The sequence below is a fragment of the Chaetodon auriga genome, chromosome 12, assembly GCF_051107435.1.
Source record: "Chaetodon auriga isolate fChaAug3 chromosome 12, fChaAug3.hap1, whole genome shotgun sequence".
NCBI lineage: Eukaryota > Metazoa > Chordata > Actinopteri > Chaetodontiformes > Chaetodontidae > Chaetodon > Chaetodon auriga.
In genome coordinates, this window is record NC_135085.1 from 5,363,669 (window position 1) to 5,390,296 (window position 26,628).

At 41.2% G+C, this 26,628-nt stretch overlaps 1 protein-coding gene across 4 annotated transcripts in view; it reads right to left on the reverse strand.

Annotated features, from left to right (window-relative positions):
* Positions 1-26,628, reverse strand: part of brinp2 (bone morphogenetic protein/retinoic acid inducible neural-specific 2) — a 252,538-nt gene that overhangs the window by 195,880 nt on the left and 30,030 nt on the right. Inside the window, exon 2 of one of the 4 annotated variants that reach the window (XM_076744803.1) lies at positions 4,650-4,829. The exons of 2 other annotated variants lie outside the window; for them this stretch is intronic. The gene's annotated coding sequence lies outside the window, so the exon portion shown is untranslated. The remainder of the gene's footprint in view (positions 1-4,649; positions 4,830-26,628) is intronic. One more of the 4 variants, XM_076744805.1, reaches the window with a different exon arrangement.

Consider the following 26,628-nt stretch of genomic DNA (forward strand, 5'->3'; position numbering starts at 1 on the left):
AAACACCACCAGCATCATATATATACTGCAAATATAGCCAGGGAAAGTGACAGCAGCATGGTGTGTATGGGTATCTAAAGCTCAGGAAAATACCATAAATAGAGCCCGAGTGCTGCCAATTCAGATTATTTTCATTATCTATTAATCTGATAATCATTGTTTTGATTTATCTCTTAATTATGTGGTGCAGTCCAAAAGAATCAGAGAAAAGCAGCAAATTTGAAAAGAGCCACTGAATGTCTGGCATCTTTGCTCAATGAGTGAAATTATGAATCGTTGGTAAAATTTGTTCTAGATTGATTTTCAGCCAATCAAATCAATGATTAATTCATTAATCGCATCAGCAATAAAAGACACGTGATTTTATTTGCTCCTTAGCACAATCTACGATCATAACAGCACCTTTAAGCACACACCAAAACAATACTATAGCACAACATTCTCTTTGTCATAAAAAAAATCTGTCAGACCATACAAAAAACTACATTGAATGACAGCTGTGCTTTACATAAATAGGCTGCACACCATGTCCTTGCTTCCTTTAACATGATGAGTCCTGACAACAGTCTACAGTAAACAGGCTCACTGACTGTTTGCTACATGGACTAAAAGTGATTGCTGTAACTTTGGCTCAGTTGTGCTCAGCCAGTCTACTGTTAAATAGCGTGAAGCAGACAGAACTGCGTGGGTGTGTCACTGTCACTGCCACAAAGCTCTCGTTATTAATACATAATAACCAGCCGTTGCCTTTAGAAATCGGTAAGTATGTGGGTGAATGGGTTAAAAAGTATGTTAAACTGCTGGTGTGTTTCTTTTTAGCCTGCATCATTAGGCCTGGAGGTTAGTGAAAGTGATGTAATATAATGGAAATAACTATCTGAGGCAACAGTACACAAGGCAGTCTCAATTAAAGTATAGTTGCCAAAAAGTTATTTAGAGCAATACATAATGAGTCTGGGAATGTTTCAAACATCACACATTGATGTGATTGTGGTTTGTGACTGAGGTAACAGCAAAGGATAATGCACATCCCTGTAATGCAGATCAGAACAACCCACAGCTCGTTTTATGCGTGAACCCACACAGTGAGAACATTCTTCATTACAAGGCCACATCAGCATGCGCCACTATTCTATCTACCACTGTACAGCATTTCATCATATTTACTTTCATGGCATTTCTTTCATTTGTCACACATTAGCCGTACTTCTGCTGAACGCTGCAGGTAAAGGACAAGACAAAACATCACACAGCTGATGTGTTGAACTTAAAGCTGCATTTTTTGGTATTTTAATGTGAACAACATCACATGACTATGAAATGTGAAAATGGTTGCTTGTAGTGACAAGCCTATTGATAGTTGTCATCCAATTTTCCAGTTCCCTGCAGGTCTACTGAGCTTTTTAGCTCATTGGTTTGGTTTTATATCTTGCGATATTACCATTAAGGTTCAGTCTCACCAATTTTGTTTTCAGCAGCAGCAGTCAGCTGTTGTCAGCAATCAGCTCTGACAAAGCTAAAGCTAAAGACCCAGATACGATTTGTGTTGTAGTTTTGATGTTAAGCTCGAAGTGATCTGACCCCAAGTGGCAAAAAACACGACCAAAAAGTGCATATGCAGATATGTGTTTATAGAGATTAGCTGAAATGTCAAGTTTTAAAGTCAAGTTGCTAATCAGACCGTAGATAATGACTAGCACACAGAAAAGGAAGTCTTGGCTTCGGTGTCCATTATTCATGCTGTGCCATCGGTGTGTGAATTCATATGTGCGTCGCTTTGGATAAAAGTGTCTGCCAAAGGACTAATTGTAATTATAACTGTAATTGCAATTGTCATTGCATATGAATGCAGACACATTTTAAAAAAGCTAATAGAAAGAAAGCCAATGGGTTTCAAGACTGCATTTCAGCCAGTGCATTCTGCCTCTGTGGCCCTTCACACAGACTGCAACCATTGCCAAACATGGACGACAAATGGAAACCAAATGCCTGCAATACTAGCATCTTGTCCCTGGCCTACAGATTCTCCATTCAGACTTTAAGAAGTGAGAGCATTTATGTAACAATGCCAGGAATTTATAATGTAGGGAAGTGTGTGACCTGCTAGAATAAAGACAAGACTTAAAAACAAATGTGTGGTCCTTTGTGAGATAGACAGAAACAAGGGGATATCAGAGGGAACCAAAGAGAAACAGAAATTCTACCAACATCCAGATTTCTCCCCTTCAGCTCAGTTTGTCCGGTGTGTTGAATAACAATTCGACTCCAGCTTGATGCCTACAAGGTGCTCGTTGAAGCCCTGAGATAGTTTACTGGTCTTTCACCATGAGTAAGTACCTAGTTTGCAATGCTTTCCATGGACTTGTTGACTTTGGACACAATCGTGCTGCTTCTAGAACTTGGCTTCCCATTCTGTCTAAGCGCCAGGGTTCTAAATTAACACCCGCCAACCCGCCAAATGCGGGTTAAAATTCATATTGGCGGGTGTAAATAAAAACTTACTAGCCAATTTGGCCGGTAATGCATTAGGCAATCATGTCAGTCAGAGCCGCTCTACAGTTCTTGGTCATTTGTCTCCCGGACAGTCCGTCCTACATTTCCCATGAACACGGTCGTAATGCTACGTGATGACGTACAAGACGCCTATTGGCTGTGCGCAGGCACACTATAGTTTGTAGTGCAACCGGCGCGAGAAACCACGGAAACACAAAGAAGAAGAAGAAGAATGAACGGCAGCGTATAAACTATAAAAAAGGAGACTGAGCTAGCTAAAAGTAAAAAGTAAAGTTAAACTAAATGCGTGGTTGGGACAGACGTCTGGGGGGAGAAGAGGAAGGAGGCAGGGGATGAGAATGTCGACAAAGCGTGCCAAACGAAGAAAAGAAAGTTTAACGCTAAATGGCTGACAGGTCGTGAATGGCTTGTGTTTGATCACGAAAATGCCGTCATGTTTTGTAAGGATTGCCGCATGTACACGAAAGAAAAAAACAAGACGAATAATTTTGTGGTGGGGACTAATAATTTTAAAGTCGAGGCAGTAAAGGACCATGAGAGTGCCCGAAGTCATCAGGAGAGCCGAAGGAGTCTGCAGTACTGACTGCTGCACTGTTTGTGTTTTCTAGTTGTACATACATAATTCAATTTATTACCAATGCAATTTTTTTGCAAGTGTTTAAGTCATGGCTGTTACTTATATATATTTCTTATTAAAGAAGGAAAGCAAAAACACTTTAAGTTGAAAGGAAAAATACATTTTATTAGGAATGTAATGATACTAAATACTTACTGGAAAAATGTCTTATAAAATAATAAATCTGACAGCATTTTTTATTTGTATAAATTAAATGTTTGCACTTTCTGTGTATATTTTGTTTCATGTGTTGTACTTTCTGTGCATTTTTCAAAAATGATCAAATGCATTCAGTGGCACTCATAATCTCTCTTATTTTCACCGGGAAAAAATTTGGCTGGTGGACATTCTGATTGGCTGGTAACTTTAGAAGGTCACCAGCCACATTGGCTGGTGATCAAAAAAGTTAATTTAGAACCCTGCTAAGCGCACAATAAGTCATGACAACACGGCGGCAAGGTGACTGATAATGAAAAGTTTCTTAAAATTGTTGACACTGTTGTCTCTAATAGCCTATATTTCCATGCTTTCCACATGTTCAGGAACAATTACTCTGACCCTAACCTCCACAGGCTCCAAAATTCTTAAACACCTTGCTGAGGGGTGTTCAAGTGGACTCATCTTGTAAGTCACCAGTCACACAAAAACACATTTTATTAAACATTTACCAACAAAGTTGAGCCAATCTTCACAATATCTGAAAAGAAACACCTTTGTGAAGCCCTTACGCCGGTGCACCAACAGATTTGGGATGTTCTAAACATAAACTGCACGGCTGTGATATGCAACTGAACTTGGCTCACGTGCAAAAACAGGAAATCAGACATTTCTCTGCATCGCTTTCCCGGAACATGATCACAAATACAGTCATAAATCAACAGTCAAACAAGTAATCGATGTACAGTTCAGCATTAGGCCAAAGGGCAGGTCACTTGACTTGCGGCCTTTATGCCTTCAAATACATTTTATTTTTCCACTGAGTTGTTAGATATATGTTTTGTTGGTCCAGTCTTGACAACATGTAAAATGAAGTGTCTTTGGAATACCCTAATGGCTTTTCATGCAATTTGTCACCACACCCATCGGCATAAGTGCATTTTTCAATGTGACGTGTGTTCTTGATGCAGTTTTGTTTGACTCTAGATTCTACAAGCTTCCAGAAGGTATATTTATTATCTGGCTTTTGCTCATGGTAATTTTGTTTACTTGTATAATGGCCCTATTAACTAGCAACAGTAATGATTGGATTGTGCTTGATCAAATTGTAATAATAAAAAGATTTCATTTATCAGTATGTGATATTGTTTTGTTGGCTGATAAAACAGCATTAATGTTTGTTATTGTCTGGATGCCGTGATGATTAAAATCATGGTTTGTTAAAGTGTTAGACAAAATTGAATTGAAGGCACTTGACACACAAAGCAACACAAGAATTACACCTTCTTTAAAACTCTTGAACATTTTTTAGGCGCTGTTGGAAAAAGCCAAAGAAATCAAAGAGGCAAAAACTTTCCCTCACCTTCCCAGGTCTTGGGATTTAGAGTGTATCAGTGTATCTCTAAGATGCTTGCCAGCAGTCAGTGCACATCTCCCTCAGACTGAAGAAGGGCATCTAATCGGTGGAGGATTTCCATACCTGCCTCCCGCCTCCGGTAATCTGAAGTACATCACACGTCTGGCTGAGCTTTATTTCAAGAGTCTAGAAAATAGATAAGCAAGTGACAGAGATAGAGATAACATTAATCCCAGAGTGGCGCCAGGTCGAAGGGAGTGGCCACTGCACAACGACAAGGTAATGAAGGGCCCAGGGGCCACGGCAAAGCCTCATTGAAATAGAGGGAGGGGTGGAGAAAAGTGGACAGGGAGGGAGGGAGCTAAAAAGAGGAGAAGCTGGGAGCAGAAAGATGATAGATTCGGCCACACAATGAGAGAAAAAGGAGGAGAGGGGCAATGTGACAGAGGGGGGAATGCAAGACGGGTGAAGGAGAGGGAGGAAGGAGACAAGAGGAGATAATAAAGGTGTGGAGGAGACGTGTGAGACACTAGGCATGTCGACTGGAGGGGTGTGTGTGGCATTATTACAGTCGTATAATATACAGTGCTGGCAAGCAAGACCGCACACCGTGGACATCCTAAAACTAAATCTCCCAGTGTCTTTATGGCTGCTTGCTGCTGAAATACAGGTACAGTAACAAGCCCCCCAAAACAAAATAGGTTGATTGTTATTGGCAACAAAAAATTCTGTTTCTGAAATTTTCCAGATCCTGTGTTGTCATGACAATATTTTCCAAAACGGACACGACATGGGGTTGTCACTCCAAGTTCAGCTTTAACACAGTTGTTCCGGTCACCGTTAATCCAGAAATACAGATTACTGCGGCTTTAAGATCGCAGTCATGCTTAAAATCAAACATGGACTGCTGGTTGAAAACTTGATGTGAACAGAGGTTTCCTGCATCAAAGTCAAATTTTTTTTTGCTCAGCCAATCATCCACCCTGACCTCCTCCCTGAGAGGATATGTGGCGCTATAACAATGTCACACTGTGTCTTTATCTTTGCTCTGAGAGATGACTGTTATCATCCCAATCACCACAGGAGTACCTTTTTAGGTAAATGTGAACACGGGTTGCTTCCAGCATTTGAAAGAAACAACCACTGCTGTCATTTTTCTACTGAAGGCAACCTATCCTATCCTTCTTCCGCTGCCATACCCAATGCAGTGAAGATAACAAACCAACTGAACAGGATTTATACTATGCATAAGATAACGTATATGAGAATGGGGACTGATGACAATGAAAACAATGCCCAAATTAATTGCTTAAAGCACAGTCATAGCAGTAAGCTGATTTTTCTATTACATTTTAATACCCCTGTCATGCATGTCATGATAATAAAATCCACTTAGGCCCTAATGCAATTTCATACTAGGTGAGAACATTTTAGATTCCAATTACAAGATCATCGTAGATAAGCAGGAATTATAATGAGCTTGTTTTCGAAAGGGGGGCTGCTAAATGATATAGAAAGCACAATTCAGTGGTTGACTATATTATAGCTATAGCACCACAGTCTTCTCCACCCACCATAATGTGAGTGCAGGCCCAGTCACAGCAGTCTGACTGTGATGACAAGGACAAGGAATGCCAAATCTCTTCAGAGCGACATCTCTGTGACAGACCTGAATAAAATGTTTGACTAAAGTGTCAAATATTTGATCTCCTTGAACCGCCTGACGTGCTCTTGATCCATCTCACCAGACAGGCTCACAAGTGAACACGACGCCCTGGTAGAAAGATAATAGAAATCAGGTTCTGGTGTGTTTTTTTTCTTTTTGGTTTGTTTTTCCTTGTAGTATTCATCTTGCTGGGACCTGGGAACAGCTAGGAATTCATTGAATCATACAGCAATCAAATACATGTTACTTATTGGTGAGCAGTGAGGTCGCTACTTCTACAAACTCCATTAGCTGTTCTAGTCTAATAAATGAACAAACTAAACTCACAAATTGTCAGGAAAGGAATTATTCTTCATCTGTTTTCTGAATTAAAAAGAAAAATACGACTGTACACCTTCTGAAGTCTGCCTTGTTGTGCCTTGTTAACTCGTCGAAGAACAGTTAGTGTTTCAAGTGCTCCAACCATCCGCAGCTCTGATTTGGTCAAAACAGACCCTTAATTCATCAAATAAGATGTGAAAATATTCTTGCTCTACACACTCTGTCGCTACACACAGCCCTCACTCCCTCTTTGGAGGCAGACCATGAAATTAGCAAAATAAAATCCCAAAAATCGCCCAAATAAAACCAAGCAGCAATGGCCTCAGCCAACCACAGATAGCCGATATATTCGTCCTATCGCCCAACCTGTGCATTCACCTCCTCATCCACACTCCACAGCTGCTAGGAAAGCAGTCTCTCTGTCCTGGCTCCTTGGATCATTTATAGAGCAGAGACACGTTTCTGTTTTGGTGCTCTGAAAACGGTACCAGGGTCACTCCTGAATCACCTTCCTCCTGTATTATTACTTCAGCAAAGCTGTATCTTGAGTTGTCTGTTTCATATTTTACCGTCAGTTTATTTCAGGAGCTACAACTCACTGCTGATGGTTCACAGTGGGAGGTCTGAGGTGCAGACCTCCCACCGTGAGCCAGCGCTGTGCTCAACAACCTTTGAAACACTCCAAATTAGAGCAATATTGACATTCAAAATGTGTTAAGCACGACATTTTTTCACATTGGCTTCTGCAGAACTGTGATCAAAATATGGAATGAGCAGAACATAGAACAGGAGATGGAAAAATAAACTTGCCAGTGCTTTCTGGTGGACAAACTCTGTATTGGTGACATGGCCAGATTAACCTGCCATCAGGCAAGGGGTTGTTGTTGGACTCCATTGACCCCTAAAATACATGGCAGCTTCATTATTTCCCGAGAAAACCACAAATCAACAGGTTTTCATTTTCAAATGAGATTCGAGGGCTTTTATGCCGTTATTGGAGAGTAGAGAGAGGACAGGAAATGACGGGAGGGCAGTTCATGGTCTGTGTCGTAGGCCACCAGGGTGATCCACAAAAACTACATTTTGATCTTTACTTACAGTAATCCCCATCATGAGAACTGGACAAACACATGAATGTTGCCAAAATTCATCATGGCTCCATACAAACAGATGCAGGCTGTGGGGAATATTGAAATCTGACTGTATCTATAAGCATCTATGGAAGTCAATAAAAAAAAAAAAAGAAAGGAAAAACAAAGAACATTTGGCCAACATGAAGGCCTGTCTCTCACTGAGAACCTACATCCAGCTCTCGGCCTCTATACTTTCTGCAGCATTACTAATATGATGAAGCCATCAATTTTCATCAGTTATTTATGATGCCTTAACAATATCGCATAGCCACATACATCACAACTCATTTTTTAATTAGCACTGAATGGCTTCTGTCACAATGATGAAGAACATCTTTGGATGAGAATATTAATGTGTGGTGGTACCCAGCGAGCTGTCAGCCATCACGCATCAATTCAGCATCCATCCTCCATTAGTGCTGCAGCAGCTCCATCCTCAAACTGTCACAGCAAACTTATGTCTCTCCATCAACTTGCAGGGACATCCTGATTGTCACAAATTAGGAAAAATTGAGTTTTGTTTTTTTTAAGCTGTGGAGATATTATGCAGCAATAACTCTGCATTGAATCAAAGTAGTAAAACTGGGATTAATGCTATTTCTACATCTGTTCATGGAACGTGAAAATGCACATCTGCCATGATAGTGCTCACTCCCTGTAATGTAAATGCTTGTATTCTAATTTTTTTCACCCTCACTCTACTCGGCAGTTGACATTGTCCCCGACGTATCATTTCATGACCCTGCAACCAATCCAAACTACTGAATATGCATTAAAAGACTGTCAAAAATGGCACCAAGACTGCTTGTGAATGGCTGAGAAGCTGACTTTTTTGAATCTGTGGGATATTCATGGAACATTTATGGGTGAAAGCACAAGAGAGGGAGATTTACAGGGGTGTCAGCAGCTAAGCTGCCTGTTGCAGAAGCCTGTATGTACACACAACAAAGAACAACTTGATAGCTCAATTATCGAGCCCACCTCAGTTCCAGCTGCCTCTCCGTCAGCACCATTGAAGCGTGGAAGTGCGTGACAAGGACGTGTCAAGAAAACAAAGCCCCACCTTTTCACCTTTTTTGTTCACTGCAGAAAAAAATTGCAGTTAATTAGAAGAAGTTTGAGTATGAAGATGTTCAGCGCTCCCCTTCTGCATGAAAAGTGTGTCATCACTGCTGCATCAGCTCAATTCCAATGGGAGGTTCTGCTTTTTATCATTTTTTCCTCCACTCTCTTCAACCCTCCAATTTTCCAAGAACATCAGAATGCTAATCTCATTACCTTGTGTGTGTGTGTCTGTGTGTGTGTGTGAATGTGTTCCGGCTCATGCATGTTGCTGCGTAAGAGAGCATTTGTTTGTGTGTGTGCCTGCATGCTAGTACAGAAGGATGAATATGCCTGCGTCTGTGCGTGAGCGCGAGTGTGTCTGTGTGTGTGTGTGTGTGTGTGTGTGCCAAAGTCAGTGTGCTTTAATACAATATTCAAACACTCCCATGGTGCTTTTACATCAGGGAAATATTAAAAGCTCCTCCATAACCGCTTCTCCCTGCTTCACCAACTGTTCCGGCTTACATAGACTGAGAGCTGGACCTAATCATCAGGCGGGGAGAGATTCCCTTCAGAACTGCCAAGTGAACTCAAACCCCACGATCGTATTCCGAGACGCTTCTCTTCCACAAGGCTTGATATTTAATGCATAGGTGCGGCAGCAGGCAGTGATAGACGGAAGGGAAAGCTGAAGCTGACGTGTGGCTGACAGAATGCAAAGCCGTCAAAACAGAGCCACGTCTGCGAGGCACGTCTTATGAGGAGAGACAGAGAGAGTGGGAGGGAGAAAGGTAAGACAGAGGAGGGCTAAGACAGAGTGGCAAGAAGTGCAAAGGTGAATGGCAGAAGGAGCGATGGGGAGAGAGAGACGAAAGAGAGAGGAAGTAAGGAATCTGCTCCTGTCTGGGGGGGAGGAGAAAGAGATGGCGCAGGGCCAAAGACCAATCACAAAATGACATGAAAACAGTTCCTTTAACTTACTATAATACAATTAGGGTTACCAAATTAATGACTTTAACAAGAAGTACAAGAATGTTTCCAAAATTCAGGTTAATTAAGTCAACACCAAGGGTACTTTAAGACAGATAGAAAGATAAATAGATGAACATGACAGCTAACTCAGCAGTCAGCCACACTCACAGTAGCTCTCCGGGCTAACTAGATTGCTAAGCTAGCTAACTTGTGACAAACAAAGAATAAGTCACGCCGTAACTTTGAGACACATATTACACCATCAACTGACAATGTGTCTGCTCCAGTAGAATAAGGTAAAATAAAAGCAACACACTAACAAGTTCTCTCTTTTGGACTCTATAATTTCAAAAATCAGCATTATTAAGATAATTCACTATTGGTCAACGGCACAAATTCATGTCAAAATTCACCAAAGTTAAACTCAGACACCACAGATTTACTTTACCCTCGACTCCCTGATCCCAGAGACTGAAATGAATTGATGTTGCCTTGACATTCTGCTGTTCTAAATGCTGCTCTAATGGGGCCTTGAAACCCACAACACTTGTTCAGACTTCAAACTTTAATATAACAGCGTAATGTAAAGACACCTGACTTAAGTTCATTCATTCTACTATATAGCAGTTTAATTAGAGACAAGAGAGGCGCATGCTTTTCTACAAATGTTCACTGTGTTGCTCTGTGTAACTTGTGTTTATCTGGAGCCTGGCACTCACTAACAAGCTTGGGATGCTGGCCTGACATTTGAATTTGTCAGCACAAAACCTTGAATATTTTTTTTTCTTTTACCCAGGTGGGAGAGTTCACTTTTTTAATCTCAGTTCTGTGGCATTGTTGGACAGGTCTCTAGTGCCTCTGATGGAAAGAGAGCGCTGTCCGAGGATTTTTATTGCTCTGATGTTAAAGCTCAGAGCCTGCAAGTAAGTGCTGTCTGAGAAACTCAATGTAGGCCAAGAAATGCCTTCAAACATACAGAATCCTGCAGCTGGATGAACTCCTAACCTCGGATTGTTGGCGTAGAACGCTGACAGCATTAAACATGCTACAAGCACCTTGAAGCTGAACGTTCCTTCCTTTAAAAAAAATAAACGAAAAAGCCTAATTACACACAAAACTATTTGAAATAGTAAAAATAATACACTGTTGAAGCTTTGCGACATTTAACACAATTCTCACTAATTCTAACTCTCGTTTTAACCACCAGAAATGAGGATTGTATTAACGATTGCAATTAAATGCAATGAATTAATGTTAATATTAAACTACATACATCATTAATATTGTATACTGTACACTGCACCTGAAGATGCAGATTTTTATTAAATCTGCCTTCAGGAAAGAATTAAAACATTTTCCTCCTGACAGCCTGAGAGATGCGTCTCACCAGAATTAAGGACTTTAGACACAAAATTGGCCTTAAGCTATGAAACTCACAGGACATACAGAGCACACTGCTTGCTCTCTTTCAGGTACGTATATTTTTGTTTTCCCGTTCTATTCAATAGTTGCTGTTTTTTTTCCTCAACGAGTATGAACACCAAACTTGGAGTACAACACGTTTTGACTCACAAAGATATTGTATTTTAGCTTTACTACAGTTTAGAACTGAGTACACACACAATGGGCTTGATAACACACCCATTCCTTTCACCGCGATCATGTGTGTAGCCTATTTAGATGATGTAGGTGGTTGATGAATATTTAGCAGTTCTAGCACACACAACACAAATCTTATTTCATGTCAAGGCCTTTACACTCGAGGATGTACTCAGCGGGCTATTCATCATTACAGACATCATGTTGTGGAAGCTGTAATATATACAATTTTGAGCGATGACACATTTTCCCAGTGAAACATAGTGTTTTCTCAGTGACAGCGCTGACCATATCTTATGCTTGCCAGGCTTGTGGTGTATTCTTTTAGTACACTTTCTGATATTTATTCTGACATGTATGGCTAGAGAGTGTGTTGATGTTGCCACATAGCTGCATCATGCCATATTTCAACTGAATGGTGCTGTTGCAAAGATCATAATGTAACGTTTCCATCATGCAGCAGGTGTTTCAAAGCCTCATTCTGCAGTATGCTACATTTCACTCTGCCTCAGGGAATAAGACTATTGGGAAATGGTGCAATCCAGTCTTTAAAGCCCCCCTTTTCTGTTTTCCTTTTCCTGTTTTTAAGAATACGAAATTCTGGGTACATTTTTGAACTTTGCAGAAATCAAAAAGATGCGATTCACCCATCTGACATAGAACAAATTTAACAAGTCCACTGTTTGAAACTGTGTAACTTGATTCTTTGTGTGTTTTAGTCTTTGCTTTCATCAAAATTATTTTATTCAATCCTTTATCACCCTTATTCAGTGTATTATCCTGATCCTGAACACACTTTCATTGGGTCATTTTATGTCTTTCCATCTCATACACACTTCTGATTTCTTGAATGAACCTGTGGTGCATCTCACAATTTATCTGACAATGAAGCAGGCACTTTGTCCAATTTTGTTACATTAGGGAAGCGGCAGGTTTTGCAGGAGTAGGTGGCTACACGCAAAGGATGATAGCAGTCATTGTGTGTTCCTCATTCATCAGATCAAAGCTTTCAGAGAGGAAAAGGCATCTACTGGATACAGACATGTTGTCGTGTTGCCGTTTGAAGCTGGAATTTGACGCAACAGCCCACTGCAGTTCATTAATCTTCTGCAGGTGACAGCAAAACAGTGCTGACAAGCAAAAGAAAACACACAAGCAAAATGATGGAATTCAGGTCAGTGGTAACAAATGCTGGCCGATCCAAACCTGAAAAAGGCATGTAAGTTGTCGGGAAGTATTAATAACTAAATGTTTAAATGAGTGAATTTTGTTCTTTCTCAGGAAAACAAAAATGATGCAAACACAGAAATGAGAGCGGAGAACAGCATATCAGACAATTACAGGCCAAAGTAAAGACCAGTTCATTTTCTGCCCAGTGCAAGATGAGTCCATCCACAGGTGGGAGACTGACCTGGTCCAGTCATAAAAACTTGGATCACAATGCTCTAAAGACAGTGGAGACCCAGCTCCATCCGCTTCCATCACCCTGTTTGACTTCCCTGGCAACATTTTGAGTCCTTCGACTTCCTGGGCACCATCATCACAGACCTCAACTGGAAGCTGAACATCAGCTCCATCACCAAGAAAGAACAATGGAGGATGTACATCCTGTAGAAGCTGAAGAAGTTCAAACCGCCAAAGTCATTGATGTTACATTTCTACTCCACCATCACTGAGTCCGTCCTCAGCTCCACCATCACCATGTGGTACACTGATGCCACTGCCAAGGAAGAGGGCAGACTGCAGCAAGTTATTCACATCGCTGATGGTGATTGGCTGCAATCTGCCACCCGTTCAGGACCTGTACATCTCCAGGACCCTGAGGCAAGCATGTAAGACTGTGGGCGACCCCTCCGACCACAGACACAAACTTTGTGTGACACTCCCCTCTGGCAGAAGGCTGCAACTTCACACCAAGAGCAGAGCTTCTGCCTGACTGCAGCTGGGCTCATCAACAAGGCCCAGGACCCTCACCAACACTGACTCTTACACCTTTTACACTATAAACATCAGGTCATACCTGAACCAATGCACACATCTCTTGGACTCTATCCTATGTATACTCCAAGGCAACATCCTTGTATGTGAAAACCTACTTGGCAATAAATCTGATTCTGATTCTGTTACAACCTCAGCTACTTTTAAATATTACTATTTTCAAGCGAATCGTTTTCTTAAATCGACCACGTTTGAAGTCAGTTTAGCACGGCGAGCCTTCAGCAAGAACAACAGTGGGATGTATGAAATTGGCTTCATGTGCTGCCAGATTCAAGCAATGCAAAAATCAATTAGACTGTGACCACACGGATGAAGAGTAAACTGAGAGAGACAGAATCCAACAGCTGAGCAGCTCGCCTATTACAATATTAGTTCCTTACAAAAGATTCATAAGTCATATTCTGATTTCTACTGTAGCTTATGCACTGGTATGTGACTGGATAACCTCTCAGTCATCCTGTTCAATATCAGAAATTCTCTAGTTTCCTTTTGGGGCTGCCATAAATCGTCTCTAATGTGCTGTGAAACACTTTTGAAGTATGCATGAATTGCTTTAAATTAAACAATTTTTAAATGGGTTTCAACGCCTGTTATAAAACTATAACAATACAAAAAGCCAGGAAACCCTTTTTGTCCTCTGAATATTAGAATGTGCAAAACAGCGAGACTGAGTCAAATCCACATCAACATCCTTTATGCATAAGATGAACAAATAGGCAGTATTTACCTTTTCAATGCAGTTGTTCTGGAAAAGCTTTGCTTTTTGGGTACATACCATGTGCCTGTATGTATGTTAACTGACACGTATTGGAAGACAAAGACAAGCGTCAGAGACACAGCTACATTCACACACAAGCACAGATAGGACACATATTTAGTGTGAAATTTGTCAAAAAAGGATGCAGCAAAAAACATTTTTAAATGGACTCTCACATGAACCTAGTGGATGTGTTTGTCCTGCTAGCTAGCTTCTTCCTCCACTCGTATGCCTACTTGAAGCATCCACCTTCTGAAGGAATTAGTCTTCACAGAAGGAAATGTCAGACTGAACTGTACTGTACTGTAGAAATGTAACAACATGCCAGAAAGTTATTCCATGAATAACTTCTACACACCTGCAATCTGCAACCTCACCAGTAAATGCCTACTAAATCCCAAACACTGGTTCCTTAAAGACTATAAGAAGTGTGATTGGTGAGCTTGGGCTGCTTTTGTTTCTCCTGCAAGTTTCCAATTCTGGCAGAGAAAGCCTCAGTTATCTTCTCCATTTCAGTAACACACATCTAGCAAAGCCAATTACTCTGCAAATCTGCTCAATGCAATCACAGCTCTCTATCAGATGCATGAAAGAACATAAACACGCCGACTGCACAGCAGTAATTTTCCTATTCAGTAATGAGACAAGCCAAAAAAGAAGTTACCAGGAAATAAGTCTAATTATATGAGAACATAGGCAGGCTACTTTCACTACTGTATATCACAAGGTAAATGTAAACACTGCTACTGTGGGTAATATAACTAAAGAATGATGGAGCTTCATCACATACATTTGTCTAGTGTAGCTGCGGTGCTACCACAGGGTGAATTCTGGTGCTCAACTATAAGGCAAAACCTACATTGTAGGGATGAACCACCAGACTGCCATGAACCTCTTGCTTCAAGTGGACTTATACTAACTAAAACCTCACTAAACTGCTTTGAATCATGACGTATCAGATCATTATAAATAAAGTGAATATACTTTATGTACTTTTTGTATTTCGTTCATTTTTGGTGCAGAAACTACGGCCACCACTGTCGTGCTTGTGCACTCCACTTCTTTTGGATCACTCCTCAATCAGATCTTTCAATCTATGCGATTCCTTCCTTTTGGGACTTCCTGTAGGTAAAAATTGGGTGTCTTTTAGTGGCCTATTTTTTATTGTGAACCATTCCATTTAATCCACATACTCTGCTGGGGCTGCTGCCTCAAACCCTGAATGCATCACTCCCCATGCAACAGCATTAACAGTGTGTTTAGAATGTTCACGAGCTGGAGGTTGAGCCGCTATTGTGTTTTTTAATCAATAAGCAATAGGGACACACTCAGGTCGAGGAAAGTGCTGTGGACTGCTGAACACATGCCCCGCCAAACAAGATCTCTACATGACACTGATGCCACCATATTGTGAATTGTTATGGCAAATATATAAGTCCATATTTCATCAAAGGGCGGTGGAGAGAAGATTTGTGTATGGATGGGGGCCATTGTAGCAGTCTCCTCTGCACTTCCAGCACTGCTGCTTAACTCCTTGACAAACAGCACACTGAGCTCATCATTCATCATTCACCATATTGAGTTCTCCAAACGATCCTGCTGGAGAGCGACCTATGATTGACCCCAGAGAGATAAAATTACAGCTCAATATAGAGAAAAGAGTAACGGCCTGACGCAGTACATGAATCAGAGGAGGGGTATACATTTCCCATCAATCAAAGCTCAGTGTCCTCATTAAAAACCTACCTGTTTGTGTGGGTGTGTGTGAGAGTGTGTGGGTGTGTGTATTTGTGTCCTCGGGGTCCCATTGTTCAGTCCATTGGTCATATTGCCCATTCAAATCACCTCATCAAGTTTAATACCCTCTGTGAGTTGATACACCCATCACCCTGGTCAAGGAGACTCACACACACATTTGATATGCTCATTACTTCGGTCAAGGAGATGCACACACCTTCACCACACGCATGCACACACCCTCACTTTGTTGGTAATAGTCTTAATGTCTGCAGAGGGCGCACACTTACTACACACACCTCTACACATGTTCCCTGTGTTGAGGCGTTTGATCGATCTGTAATCCCTGATGGCGATGGCCCTAAAAAAGGTCAATGGACCTCAGCCAGACGCCAGGGGAGGGCAAATAATGATAAACATCCATCTTGAAGTACAGGGGGCATATGAGGGGACACGAAACCGCAGGGGTCTATGATATGTTGGGAGGTGGTGTGTTTTATAAGCTGCTGTTCCAATTCTTATTACCTCCTCAGATGGCAAGACCAGCTGTGCTCAGTTTCAGAGTATTTTCTTTCTGCTCAGTGTTTCTCAGAAATCCGCAGTGTAGGATTGCAAGTGTAATGTCGTCATGGTATTGTGTGTTAATGGATCAGTGCATCATTGTCAGGTGGACTGTAATAGGTGTCATTACCAGGAAACACTATATGACAAGCAAGTGACCCACAGTTGAGGTCACTTGAAGCCACTCATTTCTTTTTCTGTAAACCCTTTGCTCTACCTCTTACATCTCCTTCCACCAGCTGCCTTTTCAAGAAATTGCCTCCTAAGCACGACCAAAGTCAGACAGGCTCCAATTAATATTAAGACTAATTCGGTCTGAGTGGGGTCCCGTTCCACTGCCCAGATTCTCGGCTCTGTGTGTCAATATGTCTCACACTGGATGTGAGTGGACTCTATTTCAGCGCTGACCACATAATCCATAATCATCACAGGAAAAAATGTTTGTTGAGGCGTGAAGGAGAGTGTGGACTGTGAAGTGCAGGAAAAATGGCAACTCTTTCTGACCTTCATGTTGATGGCCCATCATGCTGCTGCCAGAGATGGCGTCATCTCTGTTTGAGTCTGTTGAATCAACAACACTTTTAAATGGGTCTAATTAGCCTCAAGTCTCTTTGGATCAGTTTTGGTCCAAAATTTTCTGGACCCTCTTTGGGTTTTATGCAATCAATCCAGTAGTTTTCCTGATATGCAATTTCAGCTATGAACGAGCACCTGTAAATTTACATCTCTTTTCTATTTTGTGCTGCAAAGCACTTTTTTAAGTGTTGTAAAGCAGTGGAAAACAATATAAAATCCCTCATAGCAGCGACAAGTCTTCCTTATCATCACTTATCAATGAAGTGAGAATTTGTTCAAGTTAAAAGGCCACACGCCATATTCATTTCACTCAAAACCCATCTATTCTTGCATTGACACTTAATCAGCCAACCTGTGCAGTCCTGCTTTTTCCATTAATTTCATAGATAGACTTATGACGATGTTCGACCTCTAATATGGATTGTCATAATTGGATTTACAAAGGGGCTGCAAATCTGAATTTAAGCTGGAATTGGACTCCATTAACGGATTACTTTCGATGTATATTCAATTTGATAGGAGAAAAATGTGCATTGATCACCCCGAAAAATGACTTGTAATGTTGAGTTTGAAGGTTAGAATGGCCGCAATTCTCAAGTTTTGGTGTTAAACAGACTATTATTCTCATAATTTTGAGGTTTTTTTTGTTTTTTGTTTTTTTTTTGAATGAGCGCAGGCCTAAAAGAAATAAGGCCAATAAGAAATGAAACGCTGCATTAGAACTGGATGATTCAGGGTCTCGCCGAGTCATGGAGAGAATGTGCATTAGCAGCTGACAACTTTTGGACGGCTCCCACTTTCCAATTACATGTAGGAAACTCTATAATACATAGAAAAGATCACGAGATGGTCACGCTCTGCTTCGCTGTACTATGAAACCAGGCAGTAGTGGGAAATTTAATCTATAAGGAACATTTCAATTTTCCCACAGTTAGTTTTCAGAGATTTTAATTAAGCATAAGCCATTAATCTCAATTTTTCCCCATTTCTCTGCTGTCCCTCTTTACGCTGTGAGCTCAGTCAGCGTGCTGCATAAAAACCAGCATGCAGAGGATAGGCAAACAAAATCTTTCGCTGCATTAGTTTCAGTGCGGACACGTGATGTAGTGTTAAGATTATGGGTGGTGAGTTTTCACTGCAGTAAAAATCCTACACCATTGTGAGCTGCAAATGCCTGCACAACAGGGGTTTATCATTATTTTTCAGACTTTAATAAAACAAGACAGACATTAATAATACAGAGCTGAGGGACACAATAAATTATGAGTGATTTCATTTGTGTATGTTGTCATGTACATGACGCATGTACAGTGGGATGGGTCATGGGACTATTCAGATGCATGAATAAACAATAAATCAAAAATTTATCATATCGCAAAATTTATGGGGTACATGTCTGTAATAACAGGACAGAGCAAACGCTGAGCAACATTGCTGGATAGCAAAGAATTTAAGTGTTCACTTGAAAAATTTACTTTAGAAGAGAGCTTTGGTGAATGCTTTGGATGTCTACCAATCCAAGATACAAAGAAATAAGTTCCTCCCATGCTGCGCCTGTGCAGCTTCCCTCCTACCATTGTTAAAAACGGGAAGGTTTAAGTCTGATGCAGTGGAGTAAGTAAACCCTAGAAACTTGATTTCATATTTTCAGAAAGGTTAATAAAAGACATGTTACTTGAGAGATTGCAGTGACTAACAGAAGCCAGTGGAACAGAGACTCGCCAGGACGTGACGTCATCCAGCAACCTGTTCCACAAGCTCACCATGTTAGCCTTCCATCTGTTGTCACAGGTGTCCCACCACATATCTTTATTAAAATTCAAATGTACTGCCAAAAGAGTTAGCCCATGTGTTCAAAAAAAAGGTGTAATATGAGCAAGTTCAGCTGTTTAAAACCTTTTGTAACCTCACTCTCCTGACACATGAAGAAAGAATGAAGATAAACCCACCTCACGGCTCACCTGCAGAGCAGCAGTTTTAAACTTTCTGTCAGTGAAAAACCTTCACGCCATGAATCCGTCTTAGTAAGTGCTTTCGAACGGATGCAGAGTATATGAGGAGTTCATTTGGATAAATGTGCATCAACCCTATTATTTAAATTGCATTTTGTGTTAAGATGACCATTTACTCAGGGGTCAGTTTTTCTTTTTACAACCTCATCCCTCTTTGTTACGATACCTAGACAATGTCTCATGAATAATGCGTATCCCTCCGCCAAACCGGCATTCACATGCTGATGTTTTTCCAATTATCTCACAAGCTGTAATTCTCCAGTGCTGCAGTTCAGACTGGAAGTTATTAAAAAACAGGAGAGGGAGGGTTGATTCACAGGCTTTATTTTCTCATTCTGGGCCAGCAACAGGGTTTAATATGATATTGCTCTCAATCTTGGGAGCAAATCTCCTCTCTCATAAAAAATCAATACCTTGCTTTTTTTCCACGCTTTTAATTCTCTTGCCTTCCCTTCCTCTGCCGCAACCTTGGCTGCTCCTCTCCTCCGTCCCATCGCCCTCTTTCCGATTCAGAAGACAGGACAGCGGAGTAATCTCCATCCGCCTCAATGGAAACTCTCTCGCGGCAGTGCAATCAGTGTTCCACCGACCCTCTGCTGGAGATGACCCTTCCTATCTCCTCCCTGAGTAATGGGCTCCGGCCTGAGCTCTCTGGTGACCTGCGGGGCCTTTCAGCCCTCCCTTTCCTCACTGCCTCCTCACGCCTCTCTCTCGGTGGCCAATTAAAAGGAAGTAACAGCGGTGACAGGGGTCCCGCTGGTGCGAGTGATTGGACAGGCCCCAGCCTGCTCCCGGCCCTCAGTGTGAGTTGCAGGCTCGTCCGTCTCCTTTGATCTCCGCCGACTTCCCGTGTCCAATAAATCATTTTCTCAGCGAGCGGAGCCTCTTTGACCGAGGCAATCAAGAAATTCCACTTTATCTGCCGCTGACATCAAAGCCATCTTTGCAGTTAAACATTAAATGGTGATTTTGAGATGACCCCGGGATAGGCTGGGCCACTTGGTGATCGGAGTCAGATGTGATTTATTGTATGTGTGTGTGTGCACGCGTGTGTGTGTAAAAGAGAGAGGGAGACCCCACAATACAGTGCAATCACACAGAGGAAAACACATCCAGTCACACCTGTGCCTCTTACAATGGTTTCATTTTAGAGCGTTTTTAGGGGATTTAAGATTATACCGCCAATATGTCGAGCTATGCAACTGTAAGTATCCTGGACAGTTGAGTGTCATTAGATTCCAATAGAGGGAGCAGCTGGCCCAGGCTGATCCTGTCGTGTCCTCTCAGAGGAAAGTAAAGTGGCCGAAGCCTCTGAGAGGAGTGAGGAAGAATGAGATCAAACTGTCCTGGCTGACTTCCCGACTTAGAGAGAGAAGTCAAAACAGAAGGCGTGTTATCATTTATATTCTCAACTGAACTATTCTTCCACAAAAGAGTTAGATCACAGCTCTTTCTCAGACTTACTCTCATAAGTTTTTCAGACTATTCACAAAGATAAAATATAACAGAGCCGTGCATCTCAAACCCTGAACACCAAACTAAATCAATCTGCTTGAGTAGCTACCATGAGAAGTAGGTGAGAAAATATAGCTTCTTAATTTGGATGAACTGAGCCTTTAAGATCTCTGCGACGTTGTATTTTTAGAGTGTCCTGCTTTATTAATTTGATGCATGTACAGAATGTCCAGTCGAACAGTACACTGGGGCAGACGCATGTCGAAAGTCAAACCAAATAAGAAATCAAACAGGGAGCATCAGGCCATCCCTGCATGAGGGGCAGACAGTTATTATTAACTATTAGGATTTTTAGTTCAGTTTTCACCAGCTGTAATGGAGGCTCTTTTTCCTTGAAAAACATTGATTGCACTTTTTGGCATTTACTGCAATGTAATTGTACAGGAAAACTAAGCCGTGAAAAAGACAGAAAATTATTGTAACCTTGTTTTAAACACAAACAGGAGGCAGAGAGGCAGACAGAAAAACACAGAGAGGAGAGGATTATGGCATCCTGTTTTTCATGGCGTCTAAGACAAAGGGCTGTCAGTCACATGGTGAAACCTCTCATAATTTCAGGGCGCATCGCTTGGGACTTGTTAAGTGCCCTTTCTGAACTATTGCTTTGGACAGACAACTTTCCCTGCTCACTGTGGAATTGAATTCTCAATAGGATCAATTCAAGTTGAAAGAGCTTTTAAAGAGGGATTAAACAGTAGCCACTCATTATAAGAAGCCTCTCCCTCTGTGGGACTTTTTGTTGTATAACTCTTTGTGTTTTGTGTTATTTTGTGTGTTTTTCTGTTGAGATGGATTTGTATGAAGGCACATCTAGGACCAGGTGTTGTTTAGACTAGAAATGCTGCAGTGGGAAGTGGCCCTGGTCAATGAAGTCAAATTAAAAAAAAGAAGAAAAAACTGTCGTGAGAATAGATGTTCACTAATTGTTTAGGCCTCACTGGAAAACTTTTCCAAAAATATCATCCAAAGGAAAAAGTTTGGATCCCAGCATGAAAACACCATCATTTAGATAGAGAAAATCAATCACGGTCCATAACCTGGAAAATAAATCCCACATCAGGCCAACGGTGAAAAATAGCACACTGTGTGTCTCTAAAGAGAACTGAGCCACAAGCTCCATCACTTCACATCACTGAGAACCCGCATCACCACTAAATGAAACACAACTCTCTGCTTTCATCACCTCATCTAACAAGGGATCCATGACCTCTCTATACATCACACCGAATTTACCCCAGCATGCACTCATACACACACAGTTTATTATTTGGTGACTCGGTACAGATGAGCGCACGTATACACATCGAGGTAAGCATTTATGAGCTGCTGTTGCTCCCACTGGTGCTTACAGATGTAAAAACACGTACACCCACTGGTGTATTTACAGCAAAACTCACATTTACATGATTAAACACACATCCAGACATGCAAGCTACATCCCCTGCACTACCAGTGTCTCCAGCTCCCTCCATGCTTGGATCTCTCCCAGTCAATAGCAGCAAATCCCCTCACAGCTTTTAATCAGATGGGCGACTATTGGAGCTTAGCTAATGAATGCACTGGGATAATATAATCTCAATAATCTCTATGAAGCCTCTAATTGAACCATATGCTAAATGTGATGTATGACTTCATTAAGAACTGATGTCTTCTTTTATGTGATGCTGTTAGTGACCTTCACTGACTTACTGCGTCACTGTGGAGGCGAAGGTCCAATCCTGTTAAAAGCTATTCAGTGGAGCAGGCACATCACGACCAACTGCAGGATCAGTGGAGAGGCAAAGTTGAAAGTGACGCGTCAAACTTGGACAGACTTCTTTTAACGGGAGGAAGGAAAGTACAGAACAAAGATTTCCTAGTGTAGCGGGTCTGTCATGATGTCTTAACTACAGTCCTAGCATACAGAACATAATGTGATTAACCTGCATTTGCCTGAAGGCATTTTTGACTTTGTTACTCTATAATTAAATTAGATTTAATAAAGTCAATATAACCTTCAGGCAAAATTTTGGAAAATTTAGGAACTGTGTTGAAGTGACACGTGGAAAACGCTTTCATCCAAAGCAACTCACACTTTTCACAAATACTGAGAGCAATTTGAGGCCAAGGTTTGAAGCACCAAACATCAGCCAAGCACAAATAAAAGAATTTGCTTTGAGAGAAAGTAAATCATTTTCTGCTAAGAAATCACAAATACCAAATCACAAATTGCTTATCTGGTCTGAAGAACCACAGAGAGAAACTCAAAGAAGTACAGTTTACAATAATATAAGAGAGAGGCTTTTTATTTAATCAATTCAGTTCAAGGACATAGGTTTGGTTTCAGACATGTTGAGGCAAAATAAGCCTTATTCTTCACCCAGACAAGAAGAAATGTGACAGCTACTTATTAATATTCACAGTATATTAACATAGCAAATAACACATTATATTGTAATCGGCCCTTATGTCTTCTCTGAGAAGAGAATTAGTGATACTAACTTAATACTAACTCTGCTAATTATTGAATTTGTATTGAAATAGAACTTAAACCAGGGTAATCTAAATTGTGATTCAAGGCAATTTTAGTCAACAAAAAACAATTCTGGAAATAAACAAGACAAGATATATACAGGCCATAGCAGGCCTTACATCAAACTAATTAGCTTTATGTGTTAACATTACAGTAAACTGTCATATGTGCTTGGTTTTGACGTGTATGTTGCCTTGGTGCCTTGGCATCTTTACTACAAAGAGCACTGTGCTGTACTTTCTTATCTTTGACTGGTGTTGACATCCTCTTTGGAGAAAATCAACTGTAAATAAAAATACTGCCTAAAAAACCACTTTGGCAGTGCATGTTAAGCTGACTGCTTTGAGCAAACGATGATAACTGAAGTTGACTCAAACAGCTTATTAACAGTTCTCTCAAACTCAGATCTTCTCATGCGGACTACGGTGGCTGAACGGTAAGAGAACAATGGCTCAGAGAGAGTTTGTCACCACATCCTCTCTTCTTCCTGCTGGCAATTGAACATTTAAATTTGCGATATGGAGGTAATGTGAACAGCATGTAAATCACTATTGCTCTGTATATACTGAATCCTGCAGACGGTATCATGTGTTCTACATTGTAATACATTACTCTTCAGATAAGAGACATGTTTCCTGATTATTCACCATCCCGCCTTTAAACATGCTCTGCTTTCTTGTTCTGAAGCTGCTCTGAGCTGCTTCTCAGCTGCAGAGCTCAGTATCAGCCTGCATTTCTTCCCTTAACTGCTTTATTATTAATAAATATTGATTGAGATCAAAAGCCTTTTACTTATTTCACCCTTTAAAGACAGCACGTGCTCACACACACACACACACAAACACACACACACACACATACACATCTTCCTTCCGAGCAGTTAATTTCACAATATTCATCCCCCGGAATGAAAATCCATGTGTTCAACTTTGGTGTTGTCAAATGTGAAGGCAGATTTGCATGAGCGCTTTCCCAAAACCGCACGCATGAGTAAGTTCAAAAGAGCACGTTGGGCTAGTCAGCCAAAACGCGGGAGGCAGGGGGGGGAGAGGGGGCTTTATTAGCCTGCATTTTGGAATGTCTTCTCATGAATTAAATATGTAATCAGGCATGCAAACGGAGCCAGACAAATTTGGAGTTTCAACTTTGCTGAAACCAAGCCAATAAAAGAAGAAAAATGCCTCTCCAACGAATAAATTAGCATTATTAGAAGTACGGTTATTTGGAACTCATTTCCTTCCTTTCACTTGGAAGATTCTCAGTTACTTAAGTATCACATTTCCCAGTGTCAACAAAAGGAAGCCTGAAAAACTATTGCTGATACTCAATTTTCAACAGACTATAACGAACACTAAATCTCTGCTGTGTTATGCACACACTCTTTGTGCATTTAAATGGCTCGGCTGCGCATGTTAATAAAATCATGGTGATCCAAACCAAAGCCAAATTAAGGCTTTAAAACGAAATTGAATATTCTAATGTTGTGGATACATTAAAATGTTATTGTAAAGCAGTGCTACTGTGGTATGTAAAAAAGTGTGGCTGCGTACAATGCCACAAATTAAAGGCATTTGGACTCTCTGACAATGGCCAGATGTCACATTGTATTTTTTCTGTCCAATTAACTCTTTTAAAAGACTGAAGTTGCCTTCATTGATCTTTTTTGGGCCACTAGGGGCAGAAGAACTCCACAATAACCTGACAGACACACACAGCCCTGACAAATATCCCTAACATGTTAGCAAACCATCTTCTATTTCCACATCCAGCAAACATGGAGTACAATTAGCATTCATTTTGAGTAGTGCTGTGATGGCCCCTTCGAGTAAACATTCAGGAACCTGTTTGGCTTTTCAGACAGACAAAGTGAAACACTCAGTGGCAGACCCGTTGAGTTTGAGCAAGTTGAACAGCAGCTACTCCAGATGCGACTCCAGGACTTCTGCTCTCTATGAGTTGTGACGGCTAACGTGTTAGCAAAAGAAGACCTATTTAGTCCTCCGGCAGGCACAAAGTAACATGAGCATTCAGATCGATCACCTGCTTAATTCAAGTCCAGTATTCGCTTTTCATCTAGCTCTGATTTTGGCCTCCACCTACTCCTCAGACAAACAGGCTGTTCAGCTGCTTTTTTATCTTTCGGCTTTCTTCTGCCTCCTGTTGGCATCTGTCCATTACATAAAACCAGTGATAAATATTTTTCTCCTCAGGTTCCACATCTCTCCTCTCCACCTACTCATATATGGAACCACGATGACCCGCTCTTCCCGTGAGACGCAGTGGCTATTATCACATCTTTGCAGATGTTCTCTGCAAAGACTGCTGGGCTGACGCGGCTGCCTGATATGTTTTTAATAAGCACACCCGGTCGTTCCACTTCATTCCACTTTGAAGCAGCCCACTCAATCTGAAGGGAATAAGGCCGATGTTTGGCTGTAAAATGTATTCCAGGGGCCAACAAGTATCTCACTGATGTGAGAGACAAGGTGAGGCAGCGCTGTTTGACTTGATTTTTTCCTGCGCATGGTTGGCCAATTCTCAGCCTTCTATGCATGGTGTAAAACAGCGTGAATATAAAGTAATGTGTGTGACCGTACCCCCTCACACACATCTCTCTACACTCCTTTCTCCACCTATCAGAACTCTCTCCTGTACCAAAGAGGACCAACTGGATGCTTGCGCAAGCACCGAACACATGAATGCCAATAAAGTGGGTCAGGAAAGTACAATTGGTACATTGCTGCAGCACAACCTGCTTGGCTTAAGGCAGGTTGTGTGTATGTGTGTGTGAGAGAAAGAATGGGTGGTGGTGATGGTGGCTAAATCTCCTTCAACAGCAACAGTAAAAATCAATGGCGGGAGTTTGGATGTCAGAAGCAATGAATCAGGATGATATAGCTCAATACGCAGATCAATGCTGCAACTTATAATCATTGTATTTCTTGCCACTAAATGTCTTCCCTAATCATTATCTGGAAGTGGAGGAGAGGCAGAATAGGAGGTGGATGAGGAGAAGGTGAGAGAAAGAGAATTGCATGCAGTCATCAGATGTTCCAGTGCAGGATAAGTCATGAATAATGTACTGCCCTAGCGCTCAGAGAGTCTGGTGTTCCTTAATGTTCCTTCTTCCAGCATCTGACAGGGACCTGGATGACAAGTTTTAGACTCAACATCACTTATACATGATTTTAAAGCAACAATGCACTACATTTTTATGCAAATGCTGGTCCATTTTGGGATTTTCTATCACTGACAGACACAGCAAAACAGTAATGGAATCCTTGAGGGCTTTTGCTTTAGTAAACATGGCTGGATATTACTGCGTATCTTTCCTGCAAAAACCGTCCTGCCCAGAGAATGTGATGTGCTTTCTGCTTAGCATCAACAGCAGTTTATTCACGGGGGATGATTAGAGGAATTGGCTGGTGCAAAAGAGCGCCACCTACAGATAGTTTCATCAAAAGAATAGACGAGAAAAAAACTGTCTCTGTTCTGTTCTGCTAGTTAGGACACCCAGAAGCAGTAAGGAAAGGTATCAGTATGCTGATGAAATGCTTGTCTGCATGTCAAACAACATCTGAA